Genomic DNA, 19,445 nt, shown 5'->3' with positions numbered 1-19,445 from the left:
ATGTGACTTATAGTTTCCTTGTCCTCAAATACTATTCTCTCTACACTTTTTCTATCCACACTTCCACCTTCTTTCCCCATCTACTTTTCTATCACGACAATGTTTGATCTAGTTGAAGAAATTAAATGGCAATTCCAGCTCACATGTAACTGGGCACACTCCATTTGAATTTTCAGTCCCACCATCCATCACTATTACAGTCAATGCTCATGGTAAATCACTGATTGAGAACAGTGGAGTTGAAGAGCGAAGAGCCCAGACCCTGGAAACAGACTCCTCAGGTTCAAATCCTTGTTCCCCTACTTACTAGCCATGTGACCTTGGGTAAGAAACAATCTCACTAAGCTTCAATTCCTTCATTCATAAACTGGAAGTGATAACAGCACCCACCTCGTCTGTGGTAAGAACACTACCCAGCAGGCAGTAAGCACTACGTAAGTCTTGGATGTTATTCAAAGCACCCACAGAACATGGGGTCAGGTGAGTGATGCTCTGGCCATGTGGGAGAATCTAGCCTGCCCACTTTATCCACAGCGACTCCCTGTAACTCAAACTATGATGGACCAACGTGGATAGTCAAACAGGTTAGAAAGGGCAAGAGGAAAGCCGGAAGGAGGAATGGCAGATATCACGAGAGGAAATGAAGTATGTTCACTTCCTCTCCGAGGATTTGCAGGTACTACTAGGCAACAAGGAAATAAGAGCTCTGATTGTTTATGTAGTTATTTACTGGGGGACAGGGCTGTGACATCAAAGGCTGCCACACACAGCAAGTGCTTTGCTCCCTGCCTCCTACTCTGGTGAATCAAGGTTAAACATGCACTATGTTCCTTGTTGACACACTGGATTTGGGTTCAGGGGATCAGATAATACAATTCTTTTAAACTGTAACTGGTTCACTTTGCAAGCACTGATTAATGCTAACATTAACAGGCAGCTCTACACACACCAGGCCACGCAAGGACAGGCTAGGTGGGAGGGGAGGGAGACAGGCGAGAGGGCTGGAGAGCTGTAAGACAGAAAAAGAGACAAAGACATTGCATCTGACGTGAGCCACTGTGATATCAGTGTCTCTGCAAAAGGCATGCCCTCCCTTCTTTTCACTAATTCCAGCCATTACTTCAGGAGAGGGGACAACCAGGTTTGCAGGCAGCGCTCACGGCTCACCCGGGGAACGCTCTACTTCGAGCTCACTCTGAATTCTGTGTGAAGGACATGAAGGGCTTTAGCAACGAAGGGGAGGAACTTGCAGCTCAAAATCATGACTTCATCACAACCAATCCATCACAAGTGAAACAGACCCTCTGAAACAATGGAAAGTCCAGGAAGAACTTGAACCTCATTCTCTCACTCCTAATAAAGGTCTGAGTGTTACCCTGACTGTACCTGTGTCTACAATGTTTGTGTTAGCAAACGTTTTCACAGGCTCTCTCCCCATCCACATCCAGTGTTCTGTTTCAGAGTGATTATCAAATATTATGGCCATCTCATAAAAATTACCTGCAAAGAGAAAATACATGACTTTTTCTTTTTTCAGTTATTATAGTGTTGACTGATGAGATTCCAGATCTCAAATTGTTCTCCTGCCTACAACTCCTGGGCCATTTGCACAGGAAATACAAAGTGGGCAGAAAGTGGCAAGGAAGAGAAGAATTAAAAATCAATTTTGCTTCCTGCGAAATCCTTTCTGGGAAAGGCAATTCGGGTTAAATATACGGGTAGAGACGATAAGCTACTGGTGCACTAGGGAAACGTGTTGTGTGTTGTCTCTGATGTTGGATTTTCATTTATGTTAATTAAGAAATTCCACTACCAAGATACTTGTATGTTAGAAGGAAAAAGAAGTAGTCTCTAAAAGCCAAAAATAATCTTTTGCAAATAAAACAGTGCGAAAGAAAATTGCATCTGGGACGCCACCAGCATTTAAAATGTGGTCCCCACAGATGTAAATAAGCAGGTTTATAACATCTGGGGCCTCTTTCAGTGTTAAAGAACATGCTAGGATACGCTGAAAAGTCTTCAAGATAGTCGTTTAAGCAGCTTCTCCGTAAAGCTGCACCCTGACTTGTACATCTGTTCCTTTACTAGTCCATATCTTCACTGAGCTAACGTTTACTGCGTCCATCACAGGAGACAGCAGGATGAGGCTGGGGCTGTTCCCTGAGGTGCTCCTCCTCTGCTGAGGCACATGAACGGGGCGGGGATGAGCTGCCTTCAACATAGCAAGTGTTCTCTCAGAGGTGTGGGGAGAGGGAGGCGAGAGCCCAAAGGGAGGTGTGCTTGAGTCTACCTGCGGATAGGGAGAAAAGCTACATGGGAGAGGATCATTTACTGAGAGAGGGAACACTGAGTAACGGTCGGCCAAGTAAAGAAAGTGTGGGAATGACAGCACAGTATTCTGGTTACAAAGAAAGGTTTATGTCAAAATACTTTCAGTTCTCCAAATTCTCATGCTGCTCATGCCCCCTATCATCCCATGGTGGTTTCCTCTTCTGGAATGTCCTGCTCCTGATTAGCCAGGTTAACTCCTACCTCTGTTTCTAGCTTGAGCCCCCAGGTCACCTTTTCCTGAAAGACTTTCTGGACTCTCTGGTCCAAGATCTTTGTGATCTCCAAGGGCTTTGTGCAGAATTCTATTCTAGGACCTACCCACTACCTCATAATTGTTAGATTACTCACCTGTCTCCTCAATGGAAGGTGAACCTCAGAGTAGAGACTATGACATTCATCTTTGGATCCCTAGTGCCTACCGCGTGCCTGGCACCAAATATGTACTCAGTAAATGTTGACTGACTGACTGAATGAATGAATGAATAAATGGTGTGTCTGGGTAAGAGCATGAAGTTTGGTGTGACTGGATTGTAGAATCGGTTATGGCATGGGAGGCTAGGGCCAGATACTGAATCCCAGGAGACTGCATTTTAACTCTGTTTCAGGTTTTCTCGAACTGCAGGTTTCATGACCCATTGGGAGATTGTAAATTTCATTTAGAGTGTTGACATCAGCATTTTTCAAAAGATGAAACAAAGAGAAGATATCAGAGGGTAACACATGATAAAGATACATATTGTTTTATGAAACTTTTATTCCAGATATATCTGTGTGTGTGTGCGCATGTGTGCTGTGTGAGTCATGATGTAAAATGCACTTCTTCTGTTTAAGAGCCATTCTATAGGGAACAAGAAGTTGTTAGCTGAAATCAGGAATGCAAGTAATAAAGCAAGTTTGGGGGCTGAGGGCAATTAATTTAGTTCTGGGCTAAATGTTATTAAATGTTAGAAACGCCTACATGTCAAGACAGGGGATGTGTAAAGGGCAGCTGGAAATGCAAATATGGATCTTGGGAGAGGGATTTAAGATGGGGCGAAGCTGGGGCCGGTCCGGTGGCATAGTGGTTAAGTTTGCGCACTGTGCTTTGGTGGCCCAGGGTTCGTAGGTTCGGATCCTGGGCACAGACCTAGCACCACTTGTCGAGCCACACTGTGGTGGCATCCCACATAAAATAAAGGAAGATTGGCAACAGATGTTAGCTCAGGGCCACGCTTCCTCACCAAAAAAATAAAAAAAAGTTCAGGGAAAACATATACATGGTGGCAGAAAACAAATGCCAAAATAGGAGCTACAGAGTGGTCTTACTTCCCTACATTCAGACACATACAGTCTCAGAAGGGTGTCTCTGTGATTTCCTGGACTGTTAGCATCTGTTAAGAAAAACAAGGGATGATCTCGCCTTATCAGTAGAAGCTGACACTGCCTGACCCTGATGGACTAGGATTTAACGATCTCAAACTTAGTCTTCCAGACTTACCTATGAACTGAAGGTCTGCCATAGATCCCACCCATCGTGGCAGTCTCTATGGTGGGCAAAGGAAGACACCAAGACAAAGAGGGCCTCTCTGCTGAAACATCTATTTTACAAATAACAGAAGAAAAGTGAATCTAAACATTCAGAGCTCAGAGTTCAAGAACTAGTGTTTGTCAGAAATATTTACTTACCCTTCCAAATTATTGATAGATCTACTAATTTCTACATTTTTCCCCTGTGTTTGCTTTTGCCCAGGCCCTGGGGCTGCTAAAAATGAGTCCATGCGTTTTCCCTAAAGAATGCCTGTGGTTTAAGCAGAACAAGGATTGCTAATAGTTTTCCTGGGTCAAGAGGTCAGAGAAGTCTCTGACAGAGACTCCAGCACAGAGGAAATCTGGCCTATCAAATGCAGATAAAACTGGCTCACACAAGACGTATTAACGAAGTGAGGTGGAGCCTGCTGGGTTCCCACTTTAGGGTTTTCCATTTTATGAGATGGGCACTCTAACAGCAGGGCTGATGATTTCAAACTGACTTAGCAATGAATCAAAGGAAATGGAGAACAAGCAAATAATTTTTATAATTTTTAAACAGAAACTCTGAAAGCTCACACATACATCTGTAAAATAATGATTGCTTCATCGCTGTACTACTTTAGATTCTGAAAGATTTTTTCTGGTTCCTTGGTGAGAAGTCCTAAATGAAACTTGTGAAGATGCTCAGCAGAACTCAGCTTGGATATTACACACTCCACTCTGGAACAGATGGTATAAAGTTCAAAGATGAGCCAGAGAGAAAGCAGAACTTCCTAACTCTTATCCTGCTTGTGCACTGTCTATCTAGAAAAATAATTACCAAGTGGGTGGAGCTGGAATTCAAAACCAGGTTGGTTTGACAAGAAAGATTATGCTCTTAAGAGCTGTACTATCTCACTCAGGATGATCAGACAGAGAAATGTGGCTCAGATGGTGCTAATGATTCACAGCCAACTGATCAGACTCTAGAAGGAGGTTTTGAGTATTAGAAACAAGGCTTTTTTTATTCTCTCTCTCCCTCCAGTCCAATACACACACACACACACATACAACATATATATAAATAAAATATAACCATATATATGTATATATATATAAAGTACTTTTAGGTACCAATCTATTCAGCATTTTCATCAGTGACTTAAAGGAAGACAGAGAAAAATGTCTTACATTCTCAGTTGACAAAAAATAGAAGGGATGTGCAATATTCTGATGGCTGAGTCAGGATTAAAAAATATTTAATCAGGTGGGAACAACTGGCTGAATCTAACACAGGGAAACCTAATAGCAATGAAGTCCAGTACTTAGGTTCCATTGATTAATTGTTCAAGATGGGAAGACCTGGGAAGCTACAATTTATGTAAAGAAGACTCATGACTTTTAGCTGAGTACAAACTCTCTGAGACCACCCAGCAGAAATCAAAGGAGCCTGGACTGGGCTGGCTTTAAGGTGGCCTCACGATCCCTGCTTCGCGGGGTTCACGCTCTTCCCCTTGAGTGCGGATGGGACCAGGGACTTGCTTCTAATCAACAGAATACGGCACAAGTGATGAGATGTCACTTCCATAGTTATATTGTGTAAGATGCTAACTCCAATTCTGCTACAAGGCTCTCTCCCTTGCTGGCTTTGAGGAAGCAAGCAGTCATGTTGCTTCCACAAGACCAGGAACTAAAGGTGGTCTCAATCAACAGCCAGCAAGAACCTCAGGCCCTCAGTCCAAAAGCCTGCAAGAAAGTGAATGTTGTCAACAACCACATGAGCTTGGAAGCGGATCCTTCCCCAGGTAACCTTCACATAAGATGGCAGGCCCTGCTGCCACCTTGATTGCAGGCTTCTAAGACCCTGAAGCAGAGCACCCAGCTAAGTCATGCTGGACTCCTGACCCTCAGGAATTGCGAGATGATAAATGTGCATTGTTGCTAAGTTTGTGGTAGTATTGTCATGCAGCAATAAAAAACTAATAAAGATTTAATCACTGAATCATACCACATACTAGGCAGAGACCATCTGCATCGCTGCACCAGTACCAGCTGCTGCCTGTGAAGAGGAACAAGATCGATAAGGCAGTCTTCTATGGGATGGACCCAGGAAGGTCAGGGGGTGGTGGACCCATGTCCTATGAGGTGCACTGGAAATGTTTATCTTTGATGAGAAAGAAATGGTTTGGAACATCACCTCGAATAGGTTCATCAAGTACTGCAATGTCAATGGGGGACTGACCTATGCTGTGCTGAGTCAGACAGAAAATAAGGCCAATGGGGTAAGATACAGTATACAACAAAGAAGGGCATTCTGATGACAAGAGCTGTACAAAATGGAATAGACAGCCGTATGACGTTAATGAGAGCTAAGGGTTGGACTGCACCACATTTTGCAATCAGATATAAGAAGACCAGATTTTGCCTCTATAGACACAAGGGTGATATGCAGTAAAATTTTGATGTAATACTGCAACAAGAGTTTGGGTGATACGATGAGGTCATGCATTTAAATCCACCTTTATTTTTATTTGGCTCTAAGTATAACTTATGGGGTAGATAAGGAGAAGTCAGTGGATAAGGAAAAGGGTATGATTGGATGAAGGAGGGTAGAGAAGGTATGGATGAAAGCTTTCCTTCTCCACTTTCTACCCAAGGTAAGTATCATTGTTAATTATTTTGCAGGGAACCAGCAAAATCAATGGCTGATATCAGAATATTTTCTAATAGCAAAATAAGCAAAATACGTGTACACATGTGCTGTGTGTATGTAAACGTATATTGTGTGTATGCATACATACATGCATATATAGCTCCTCTTCCTTCATTCCCGAGGCCAGACCTAAAGTGCCACTAGGTCAGCGGTTAGAGCGTTCTGACTGCTCATTTTGGGCAATGGCCAATGGCTACAGGTTGGATGTGGGATTAGAAAAGCTGCTTTAAAATGCTGTAATTTGGGATTGTGTTTCACAGAGCGGCAAAACCTGTAGTGAGTCTGCTGAGCAGGAAGCTTTGCCTAAGAAAGGCCAGCAGGGGGAGCCACTGGACTGAGAAAATAAAAAGCTGCCTGGGCTTCAGAAAGCTGCTTGAATATTTAATCAGCTGCTCAACTGAAGGTGCTGGATTAAAGGAGATGGTGTTTCCAAAATATTGTGCAGAGTTTTCAACATGGTAAAGGTTTAGATGAGAAGGAACACAAATATGTAAAGGACAGCTCTTAGAGTTTTATTTAAAGTGAGTTCAATTCACCTGCTAGAAAGTCTGGCTTAGTGGTGCTTGGCTGCACACACAAATCATGTGGGAAGATTAAAAAAAAAAAATACTAAAGACTGGGGTCCACCCCGAAGATTCTGATTTAATTGAGCTGCAGCCCAGGTGTGTGGAATTTTCTAAACCTCCCCAGTGATTCTACTGTCAGCAAGGTTGGGACCACTGACTGGCCCAACCAACCAGGCCATCTCTCAGAGGCCCTCAGTTTAGTTAGATGGTTTATAGATTTAATTTTTTTTAAAGTCTTCAGCCTGGGCCCAGAGGGCCACAAAAAGATTTTCAGTAGATGAATGAACAAAACAAGCAGTTGGTTGTTAGAGAAATCAGAGGATCACTAAAAAATAAATTTGAAACTGCTCCAGAAAATGCTCAACTGGAAAATTCTGCAGTGAGGGCAGCTCATTTAAAACACGTTTTCCTCCAACTAAACTTCATTCTTTTTCTCCTACTGTTTCTATTCCCTATCTCCCTAAACTCTGACTCCTTCATCGATTTCACTCTCATCTCAATGCCTTTTCTCTTCTTTTCACTGAGTGATGTTACTGTGACAGGGCTTCAGACGGTCAGTCCCCAACTGTGCGCTGTGGGAGACACAGTGATGGAAATGTCCATGCATGTTGTTCAGGAGCCCGAGAGCGGAGGGTGCAGAGGCTGGAGGGGGGTGATGTTGCCAAGAAAATGCGGCAGAACTAGGCTGACTGCCTGAGGCAGAGGCACAAAATGGTGAAAAATGGACCTAGGGAGAGGGACCTGGAGGCAGGAGCATTGGATGCTAGAGCCTTTTTACTCAAAGTGTGGTCCATGAACTAGCAGCATCAGCATCACTCACAGAAAGAAGCTCAGGCCCCACTCCTGACCTGATGAATCACAATCTATAATTCAACACGAACCCTGGGTGATTCATATGCACACTGAAGTTTGAGAACCACTGTTTTAAAGAATTTATTCTAACTGGATTTTTCAACCAAAAAAGCATAAGCAGTAGAGAAGAAGTTATGGTCATAGGTACACCTTCAGCTAGAGAACTTACAGAAGATTATTTGTTCAAATGGCATTTAGAAAGGAGAGGTTGTAGGCGATTTCAATTTCAGGGGCATGGGCACCTCATATCAGGAGCTACAACAGATGACAATGATTGCATGGAGGACTGGCTCACATTCTGTAAGTCAGAGCTCATCCACCAGCACCTGCTTCCCTGTCCTTATTTTAACAGTCTTATACCCTAGGTGTCTCTTATGGTAAGAGGTTTCATTCAAATTTCTGGAAACTGGCAGGATGGGAATAATAATAGTAATAATAAAATACTCAGTTCATCCATTGATGCGCTTTACTTCACCTGCGAACTTCACACCAATTAAAATTCTACGAACATATATGTGTCAGATATGACACATAACATATGCCCAAATTGATCATCATCTTCTTTTTCTTGAATGAAAGTAGTTTTCCTATTTACTGAGCACCAACTGTGTGCAAGCCAGGGTACTGATTATTGTAGATACAAAAATGTATAACTATAACTTTTGCACTCAGAAATGTGGTATTTTAAATTTCCATTTTTATTACATCAAAATTAAAAATGACACAGCTATTGACTGATTCATAACACTATGAAATTTTGACATCCTCATGTGTTTGTTAGAAAATTATATTAACTTCAAAAACATGTTAATGTGAATGTATTAGTTTCCTGTGGGTGTTATAACCCATAACCACAAACTTGGTGGTTTAAAACAACAGAAATCTAACCCTTTCGAAGTTCTGGAGGCTGATGTCAGAAATCAGTTCCACTGGGCTGAAATCAAGATGTCAGCAGGGTGACCCTCCCCCCAGGGGGCTCAAGGGGACCATCCACGTCTTGCCTCTTCCAGCTTCTGGTGGCTAAGAGCACTCTTTGATGTGTGGTCCTAACACTCCAATTTCTGTCTCCATCTTCACGCTGCCTTCTCTTCTGTATCGCTTTCTGCCTCCCTTTCGTAAGAACGCTGATGACTGCATTTAGGGACCACCTGGATAATCCAGGATAATCTTCCCATTTCAAGATCCTTAACTTAATCCCATCTGCAAAAATCCATTTTCCAAATAAGGTAAAATTACAGGTCCAGGGATTAGGGTCTAATATCTTTTCAGCCCACTACAGAGTAAAATTACCATTTACAAAAATTTATAAACGATACTCAAAACAGATATTTTATACATATAAAACATGAAGTGAACAGAAAAAGCTGTGGAAACATTTCTACTTGTAGCAATAATAACTTCACATGCTCTACTGTTTGTAGTTTTACACCTATTATTTCCTATGAGTTGTGGTCAACTCAAAATAGGACAATATTGGCTACCTTGCAGATGAGAAAACTATACTGCAAAGAGGCATATCTGAATAGGTCCTCTAGAAGAGAGGAACAGAACCAGTACACCACCTTATGTCTGGTGCCTTTCCCACCTTGTCACTCAGATGCTGGTGCAAAATTATTAATATTAATAAATATTAATTCATCTCAGTTGACTCCTAAAGCAACTTATATATGCAAGACCAGCAAAGACCGATAGACTGAAGCTGAGTGGTCAACCAAGCAACCTCACTAGCTGAGTGACTGCTTTCTTCCCAGCAGGTGCTGCCAAGCTTCTGCTGACCTACGGGACATCCTTACATTGGTTTCAAAGGCAAGTACTGACACTCTCATGTAGCTATTTACCAAGAAAACCAATTTTGTCATTCATTCTTATTCGATCTTGACAAAAGTAATAGAAGTGTTTATCCCTAAAACCAAAGAGAAAAGAACATATTTATTTATTTTTTCTTTCTTTGGATCCCTGGAAAGAGTGAGGTTATTTACCTACAACCACATCTAATCCTATGGCTCAGGCCCAAGGCAAGTCACCCCCACCAGAAGTGAGCTCCATCCTGAATCACGGTCATTATTCTCTAGCTTTCCTTTTTATATAACTTAAGTGTCCTTATAAAGATTATAAAATATTTTTATTTAAATTATTTTAAATTTCTTATACAGGATATATGTCACAGCTAATCTTTGGAGATTATTTTTTTCACTTAACATTATATTGCTAAGATTCACCCAAACTCATGTGTGACTATTATGTTGAATGGAATATTATTCATCTACTCTGCTATTGATGGGCATTTGTGCTGTTTATGTTTCAGCCCAGGATTCAGGAAGGAAAACTGCATCATATAAAAATGGCAGGTTGAAAGCTCAGCAGAGATCTTATTATCCCTTTACTGCTATAAAATTCCATAATGCAAAAATAAAATATTGGCACCTAAAATGGAGTTGTGTTCCAACAGCTGTTTGGGGCTCACAATACATTCTCCCAAAGAAACAATTCTCTGCATAGTGGTTAGTCCCCTGGCTGATGCACAAAAGTCTGCTAAATTCATAACAAACCAAAAAGCCCTACACAGCCAAACCACTCAGTACAGCAGTGTTTCTGATAAAAATGCAGCCACCGTGGAAATCACAACACTCTTCCCATGGAGGTAGCCAGGGAGCAGGACAGGGATCCTTTCCCCAAGACTCACCAAGCTCTAGTCTCAGGCACCAACTCCAGCCCAGAGGAGGAAGAACATGCTGGCCTGAGGCTTCTAAGCCCAGGGAGATGCTGGGATGAAGACTGAGGCCAAAACAGAAAAGGAGCTGTGACTTGGGAGAAGAGACAGGAACTCTCTCAGAAGGAATAAAGGGTGGTCAAAAAGTGAATCATTTTCTCTGCATTTTCAGCACTGGTTAAGGGGGGGGCAACAGCAACGTGGGGTCAGGAGGCTGCATAAAGGGTGCCTCTACCAGGTTATAGGCTTGCATTTTCTTTCTCCTCTTTACAACCTTTCTACCTTTTTTCACGGAGGCATCTACTTGCACTTAGAATGGGGCATTGGAGAGGCAGAACAGGGGGCTCCTGGAAGCAGTGAAGAGTGCTGAAAGGAAGTGCTGCTGTGTCTGCAGCGGTGGGGGTGAGGGCAGGGAGAGCAGAATAGAGCCTTCCCCCCATGCTGTGTGGGGAGTAAGGCAGTGCCTGTATTGGAAGTATGTAGGTCAGGGCCCGCCTATCAAAAGCAAATCCATACATTTCCCTGTTCTAAAAAAAGATGCTGTGATAGTTAGAGCTTTGAATGGGGTATGCTGGAATGTGTGGGTTACAACTAAACCTCTGGTAAGTTTACTGGCAGAAGGGCTGTTAAAAAATTTAGGTCAAGATAGTTCTATAGAACGCATGAGATTTGCAATATTTTATTATAGTTTTTGCAACATTTAAATACATACAATTTCAACACAGGTATATATTATTACATATTTATTCATAAAAAGTTATCACAAACCTGTTATTGCCAATGGCTGTGCTAGCAGCTAGGATACAACTTTGGAAAAGACAGTCCCTGAGAACTTCATGATAAACCCCAGGCCCACGAGGCCCCACAGGCCTACTCCTGGTCAAGAATAGACTCTCATTCCCAATGCAACACTCTCTTGGCAATTGACATGCAATACCATAGACTTTCACCTATAAATGGCTACTTATTCCTAACAGATTCAGTGGGTCAGGAACCGGTATTTAGAATATCAATGCTAAAATTTGGTATTCATAATCTAAAATTAGTAAATTATTTAGAGTTGAAAATGAGGAAATCTCTCAGGAAGTGTGGCTCCCACTCAAGTCCTGACAACTTTGGACACTCTTGACAACCCCTGGCACATGAAGAGGTTGGAGTTCCACAGTTCCCTGGGCAACACTGAGCTATGGGGTCATCATCGGTGTTACAATGAGGTAGTTGTAACTTTCAATTGCTGTTATTCTTGATTTTAAATTCTGAAGTGGTGTTAACTTAGTTTCATCAGCACCAGCTTAGATTAGTGTGAGCTATTTGGTTAACTTCACATTATTTTAATGCATTTCTACATCAATGGCATATTTGGCCTAATATTTTCCAATAACTAGGAATTACGGCAGTTATGCATTGTGGGTTATATATGAATCAGCTAAGAGATTAATGCTAAAGCAGATATATACCTAATTCTTCCTCACCCCTTAATCACTTTTTTCAAACATGTATTGCTGTGGAGTGAATGTCTGTGTCCCCCGAAAACTGATATGCTGAAACCCTAAGCCCCAGTGTGATAGCATTTGGAGGTGAGGTCTTTGGGAAATAATTAGGATTAAATGAGGTCAGGAGGGTGGAGCCCTCATGATGGGATTAAGGTTCTTATAAAAAGAGGAGGAGACACAGGATCTCTCTGTGTGCACATTCCAAGGAAAGCCACGTAAAGACGTAACCAAGCAAAGGGACCTCACCAAGGATCTGACCTGCTGGCAGCTGATCTCAGACTTGCAGCCTCCAGAACTGTGAGGAATAAGTGTTTGCTGTTTAAGCCCTCCAGTCTAGGGTATTCTGTTATAGCAGCCAGCACTGACTGGGACACTGATGTGTTATCTCCACAGTTAAACAGAAAAGGGTGGGATTAGTACTAAGTGATCTTTTGCCTGCCTAAGTCATCAAGGAAAAAAAAAATGAGGACGCATCTTAGATGAGCTCTGGGTGAGAAACACACAAACTCTAATTTATCCTGTATGATGATAGTCTGGACGGAGAGTTTACAATGTTCAGAGGGGTTGGGTGGAGGGGCCTCAGCATATATGAATATGAAATGTGATATAATGAATAATAAACCCTAAATGGCGATCCCTGATTTATATAGAGATATACAAATTGTGTCTGGAACAGGCTGAACGACTTGCAAGGGTCACAAGCTAATGGTGACTGGCAGCCGGGAGGGGAGAAGTGATGGTCTCTGGACTCTATAGATCTAATGGGCTCCTGTTAAATTATACTGTAAAAGATAAATTTAAACACAAATGATGACCTTTGACCATGGACTTTGTCCTCAAGTGAAGGACAAGATGAAGATTTAAAGATGCTCAGACAAATCAGGGGTTGGGCCAACAATGAATATCTCTCCTATTCTCCATCATACTTCCAAAAGACCATCCTGTTTTGTTACTTCTTGAGAAGGTGTTTTCACTCTGAATTATCAACACATAACAAAATATTGCCAGGATGATTTATTATTTTCAGTAAAGAATAGTTTCCCAAAAGTTAGGAATCTAGACATTGACATGGTGTGGCCTATACAGTTGACGCTGTGAGCAGCTGCTCTTCCTCTGATCTCTCAAGAAGGCAGCATCTCATCATTTCCTCTCTGCTGTGCCTCCACTTTCCTGCTGGCAGGTTACAGGGGACAAAGGACAGCCTCACAAGACTGCCTGTCAACAAACAGGAGAAAAGGGCCAGTCCAACCAAGGGGCAAAGTCCTCTAATGATCACGTTCACTAAAAAGGTAGGTATCTTAGTCCTTTCGAAGAGCTCACCTAGATTTTTTAATATTCAGCCACCTCTCTCTTATTGTTTCTTATGATTAAAATAGGCTCACAGTATAACAAGTTGAGGAACAGACATTGAAGAGCAGTAGGCATTTTTGAAAGATAAAAAATTAGGATTTCGGCCAATGGTGCTGCTGCCTAAGAGTCCCTGGGACTCATTCTTTTAGCATATGTGAAATTCAGAAAGGAAGAAAATGCTCACTGCCACTCTTATTTTCCTACACTGCTTTAGAGGCAGTGCACAGGCAGTTGGCTCAGAGTCTTACTTGCATAAGATTGTCCTTGGTAGATGCAGTTTCAGACTACACTGTAATTTACAAACAGAGCCATTTGTGTCTTTGTCTCTCCTGCTAGCCTTGTCAGAAGGTGGCAGCAACCATATGATCAAGGTCATCCATAGTCCCTTAAAGTATCAGACTTGAGTCCAAGAGCAATCACCATCATTTCCCGCACTTTCTCATTCCATGTACCATGCTTGCGTGAGTGCAATTTAATGAGACTTAAGGCACAAAACTCACTGTCCTCTACTGAATTATTCACTGAGGAAGCCTTAAACCACTGCCTACTTGAACGGATGGGCTAGGCTTCCCCAAGATGCCTCTGAAAATGTACTTTTCTTTCTTTTAACAATCCCCTGGTAGAAACCCATTTCTTCCTTAATAGGTGCTTGTGTTGCTGACTTCAGAATTAAGAGATCCAACCAAAGTGACAGGTACAACTGTAGTACAGTGCAAGGCAACTCAGTTTGTTATGGTGTGTTCATAATATAAAACAAAATTTGATTATCTTATTAACATGTACTATGGAAAGTTCTGTTACTAGATTAAAAACAAATGAGACTGTATCAAATTAAAAAGCTTCGCAAGGCAAAGGAAACCATCAACAAAACGAAAAGACAACATACCAATTGAGAAAAGATATTTGCAAGTCATTTATCTGATCAAAGGTTAATATCCAAAATATATAAAGAACTTATACAACTCAACAACAATAAAAAGAAACAACTTTATCAAAAAATGCGCAGAGGATCTGAACATTTTTCAAAAGAAGATAGACAGATGGCTGACACGCACATGAAAAGATGTTCAACATCACTAATTATTAGGGAAATACAAATAAAAACTACAGTGAGGTATCACTTCACACCTGTCAGAATGACTATTATTAAAAAGACAAGAAATAAGTGTCGGACAGGATGTGGAGAAAAAGGAACCCTTATATGCTGCTGGTGGGAATGTAAATTGGTGTAGCCTGTGTGAAAAACAGTATGGAGATTCTTCAAAAAATTAAAAATAGAACTACCATATGATCCAGCTATTCCACTTCTTGGTATTTATCTAAAGAACATGAAAACACTAATTTGAAAAGATACATGCACCCTATATTCATTGCAGTATTATTCACAATAGCCAAGACTAGCAAGCAACCTAAGTGCCCATCAATGGACAAATAGATAAAGATGTGATATATATGTGTACACACACACACACACACACACACAAAATATGGAATACTACTCAGCCATAAAAAGATGAAATCTTGCCATTTGTGACCAACATGGATGGACCTTGAAAGTATGACGTTAAGCAAAATAAGTCAAAGAAAGAAAATGATTGTATGATTTCATTCATCTGTGGAAGATAAATCACAAACAAGCACATGGATACCAAGAACAGATTGGTGGTTACCAGAGCAGAAGGGGGTGGCTGAGGGCGAAAGGAGTAAAGGGTTGCATGGGTACGGTGACAGATGGCAACTAGACTTTTGGTGGTGAACATGATATAGTCTACACAAAAGTCGAAATATAATGATGTATACCTGAAATTTATATAGTTACTTCAATTAAAAAAATAAGAAACAAACACTTTGAAAATATACAGACCCTCCCACCCTGACCAAGAAGACCTCACTTATTTTAGATGACGTTAGTGGTGATGCAGGTGAGCAAACAGAACACCTCAAGACATACATCTCCAATTCTTACATGACTTTAAAATTATTCAACATTATTTGCATTTGAGGCCAGGCTGGACTGGGTTTGGAGCAAGGGGAGGGTCAAAAACTCTTAGTTGGTTGAGAACAAGGAATGTTCATGGTTGCAGACTTCAAGAGGGGCACATATGCAAGATGAGAGCATCAGGTACTCAAGGGCTGCTACTAACCTAGGAAGAGGTGTTTGGAGAGTGCTGGCTGAGGGAAAGGAGGGTCTCTGCCACACTACCAAGTGCTCCCTTTGTGCAGGACTTGTTGATACATCATCTCATTTAATCCTCCAACAATTCCTCTGAGGGGCATATTCCTCCATGTTACAGATGAGGAAACTGAGGCTTAGAGATGTTAAGGGACTGGACTAAGGCCTCACTAAGTAGGCAGAAGAAGCAGGATTTGAAAGGAGTGTCTTGTTCCAAAGTCTACACTCCTTACTTTATATAATACTGCTTCTACGTTCTAGGCTCAGTCCGTATCCTTCCTTCTGGGATGAAACTGCCTACCCACTCCTAGTCATTTTTCCAGTTGGGAAGCCACCATCACATCCTGGAGGTAGCCAGGGGAAATGAGGGGGCGTGAGGTAGGCATGTGATCCTAACATGATGAGTAAACTCATTTCTTCCTTATCCTTGATAACCTCTCTGTGTTATATATTTACCTCCTTTAGCTCTGAAGAGAGTAAATAATCACATCACATACTACAAAACAATCCATCAAATGGAATTAAGTTAACTAATTAGCTATACTGCTCAGTGATTAAGAGTTGTCTAGCAGATCTGAGTTTGGGTCTTGGTCTGCCATTTACTTACCAACTACACCATCTTGATAGGCATTATGATAAGAGCGCGGCCTCTGAAATCAATCTATCTGCACTCAAATCCCAAATTAAATATTTGGAATGATGTAACTTAACTTCTTTTATTCTAGTTAGTTAACATCCCTGTGCCTCAGTTTTCTCTTTGGCAAAATGTGGATGACAAAGAGTATCTAAATCATTGGATTCTTTGTAAGAAGATTGAATAAGCTAACACATGTAAAGAACTTAGAATACCATGTGACACATAGCAGAACTCAGTGAGTGACAGCTGCCATCACTATCATTACCAACATCATCATCATCATCATCATTATCATTTTGATGGGTTGCTTAGCTTCTTTAACACGATTTTCTTTTCTGTTATGGGATAAAAATAACACCTATTTCACAACATTGCTAGAGTTAGTGAGATAACGCACAAAAAATGCTTAGTTGGTATTTTGTTAGCTAATAGTAATAGTAGTAGTAATAATAAAAATTATCTATTTCCCCATTGTTGGACTGTTCTATTCATAAATCTTTGAGTCCTTGTGACTATTTAGCAACTTTGAGAAGTCTAGTTTCTAAACCAAGTGATACGAATATTTTATTTTTTTTCTAATTTATTCTGTAGTATCACTGTGTTAATTTATAATCCCATCAGGAGTATGAGAGTACTTATTTCATCTTATCAAGAATAGGAATGATCATGTTGAAAAATCTTCTCTGAATGATTATATATCTTGTTGAAGCCGTGGATGTCAACTTTATGTGAAGATGACCACCACTGCCACTAAGACCAATAAAAAATCAGACTTAAATCTGATGTTACTACAATACGGAAAAAAAGACCTATGGAGTAGCAGAAACAGCAACGCATTTATTATAAAAATGGTAAATAAAGCATACTGACAAATGAAGAAGGCTTGATAAGAGCATCATATTCCACTGCTTGAGAAGCTGGTGCTGTGATGTGAAAAATACAACCTCATGAAGTACATTGTGTCCTCAGTAGGACAAGGAAATCAATAAAAACCACGGTTCATGTACTCCCAACAAAAACCCAGGTGTTAGTACTTCTAAAGGATTCAGTTGTTCTGTTAGATGAATAAGGTCTACTTCCAGGGCTTAAAATATTGATGCCCCAAAGAGTTCTCCCTTACTGCCACATGGCATCAGTCTCAAAAGAGATCATAGTGAGAGGCTCCAGAGGCCAAGGGAATAAGTTAAAGGGATGCAGTTTCTTACTGTACAGGAAATAATTCTTCTTACGAGAGCGTATTTCAGTCCAGAAAGAGCTGACAAGCTTTTTAAAAAATACAACGAACTAAACAAACTAAAGAAGATTCATTGTAGTCATTTTCTTTTCATCTTGAGCACAAATAAAAAAACTTGCTAATAAAAATATAATACACACACCTGTGCATCTTGTAATAACGGATATTCATATCTGCACTTACATAAATTTCAATGCAATCTCTGGAGATCTCTTGTGACCTAAACAATGGTAACATGTTTGCCTATGGAGGGGGAAACCTGGTGCCAGGGGAATGGGGTAAGAGACATATTTTTCACTGTTGACCATTTTGTACAGTTGGAATTTTTAATCATGCATGTATTAATTATCTTTTTAAAAACTCATAACTACTTAAATAAATATATAAAATGTACTGGGACATTTGGAAACATCTGTAGATATTCTTGGTTGTCACAACTAGGGGAGGGATTGCCACCAGCATTTAGTGGATAGAGACCACATCTGTTGTTAAAAATCCTACAATGCACAGGACAGCCCCTTATGACAAAGAACATCCAGCTCAAAAGGTCAATAGTGTTGCTGTTGAGAAACGCTGCTCTAAATGATGGGCCTTTACATAGAGAAGATAAACACACAGAGTATGAATGATATAAACAACTACTGCAGCTGCCTCTCGGCTCCTCACTACTCCAGATAGAGTATATCATCCAGACAGACAGGGAATGGAGTTGATCCCATAGATTGCAACAAGCAGTTTCCTGCCCAGTTGAGGAGGAGCAGCTTTCATCAGTGGCTCTCAGAAGGGGAAGCAGTGACAGCAAGATCTGGACCTTCAAGGCATATTGGAGAGATGACTATAAAGCCCTTTCTTCATGGGCCTGCGTGGGTGGAAGAGAGCATTTAGGGGCTGCACTACCCCAGTTATTTCTGTTTAAACAAGTTTGGTTAAAAGCCATTCACAATTTTACATCTCAAACACAGCACTAGCCCTTTATTCAAACTGTTATATTGTAATCCAATGGCATCATCCGTTGGTCTATTTGAGATCCACAGGCTTCGATTAATTTAGAGGACAGTATGGCGACCCAAGGAGGAAAGTTTCTTACAAAGCACTATTCGTTTAGAGGGCCTCTGGTTCCCACAAAGATCTCTTGACAAGACAACACAGAAAACTTCAAATCAGGAAGGACTTACAGAGGTTCCACCGATGGCAACATAAAAGAGAAATGACTCTTGTCTCTTTGAACCATAGCCTATTTAATTTCAACTTGTCCCTATATTGTGCTTTCTCTCTCTCTTTTTCTTATATCAGTAGATTTCCTATCCTTGTTCATTTTTGCATTACAGAGTATTGTAACAAAACCATATAATGTTTGAGCTGGAAGGAGTCTTAAAAATCAACTTAAAAAATCCTCACATTTTACTGATAATAAAAATAGCTAACACGCATAGGGATTTCTCTGTAGTCAGCATTGTCTAAGTTATTTACTTCCATTAATTCCTATAATCCTCAAAACCAGCTGATGAGGTAGACATTATTATTATCACCTCCATTTTACTGATGAGGAAACTGAGATACAGAGAAGTTAAGTAACATGTGGCAGGCAGAATTCTAAGATGACCTTCTATTAGTCATGCCCTTGTATAAACCCGTCCCGCAGAACGCAGACAGCAGCTGTGACTTGTTTCCAGTAAATAGTATATGGCAATAGTGATGAGAGAGTTTACTCCCATGGTTACATTATGTTATGTAAGACTCTGTCTTAGCAGACTTTGTCAAGTGGGGAGAAATTCTCCCACTGGCCTTGAAGAAGCAAGCTGCCGTGTTGTGAGAGGTACTATAAGAAAGCCACATGGCAAGGAACTATGGGGGCCTCTAGGAGCTGAGAGCAGCCCATGGCTGACAGCAAGAAAACA

General features: G+C 40.9%; 1 protein-coding gene across 7 annotated transcripts in view; it reads right to left on the bottom strand.

Moving 5' to 3' along the window:
• CDK14 (cyclin dependent kinase 14) overlaps positions 1 to 19,445 on the bottom strand; it is a 550,632-nt gene that overhangs the window by 139,866 nt on the left and 391,321 nt on the right. The gene's annotated exons all lie outside the window — the stretch shown is intronic.

The sequence above is a fragment of the Equus asinus genome, chromosome 1 (assembly GCF_041296235.1).
Source record: "Equus asinus isolate D_3611 breed Donkey chromosome 1, EquAss-T2T_v2, whole genome shotgun sequence".
NCBI lineage: Eukaryota > Metazoa > Chordata > Mammalia > Perissodactyla > Equidae > Equus > Equus asinus.
The sequence above is the reverse complement of the archived record's forward strand: the minus strand, read 5'-3'. Positions and strand labels throughout refer to the sequence as shown.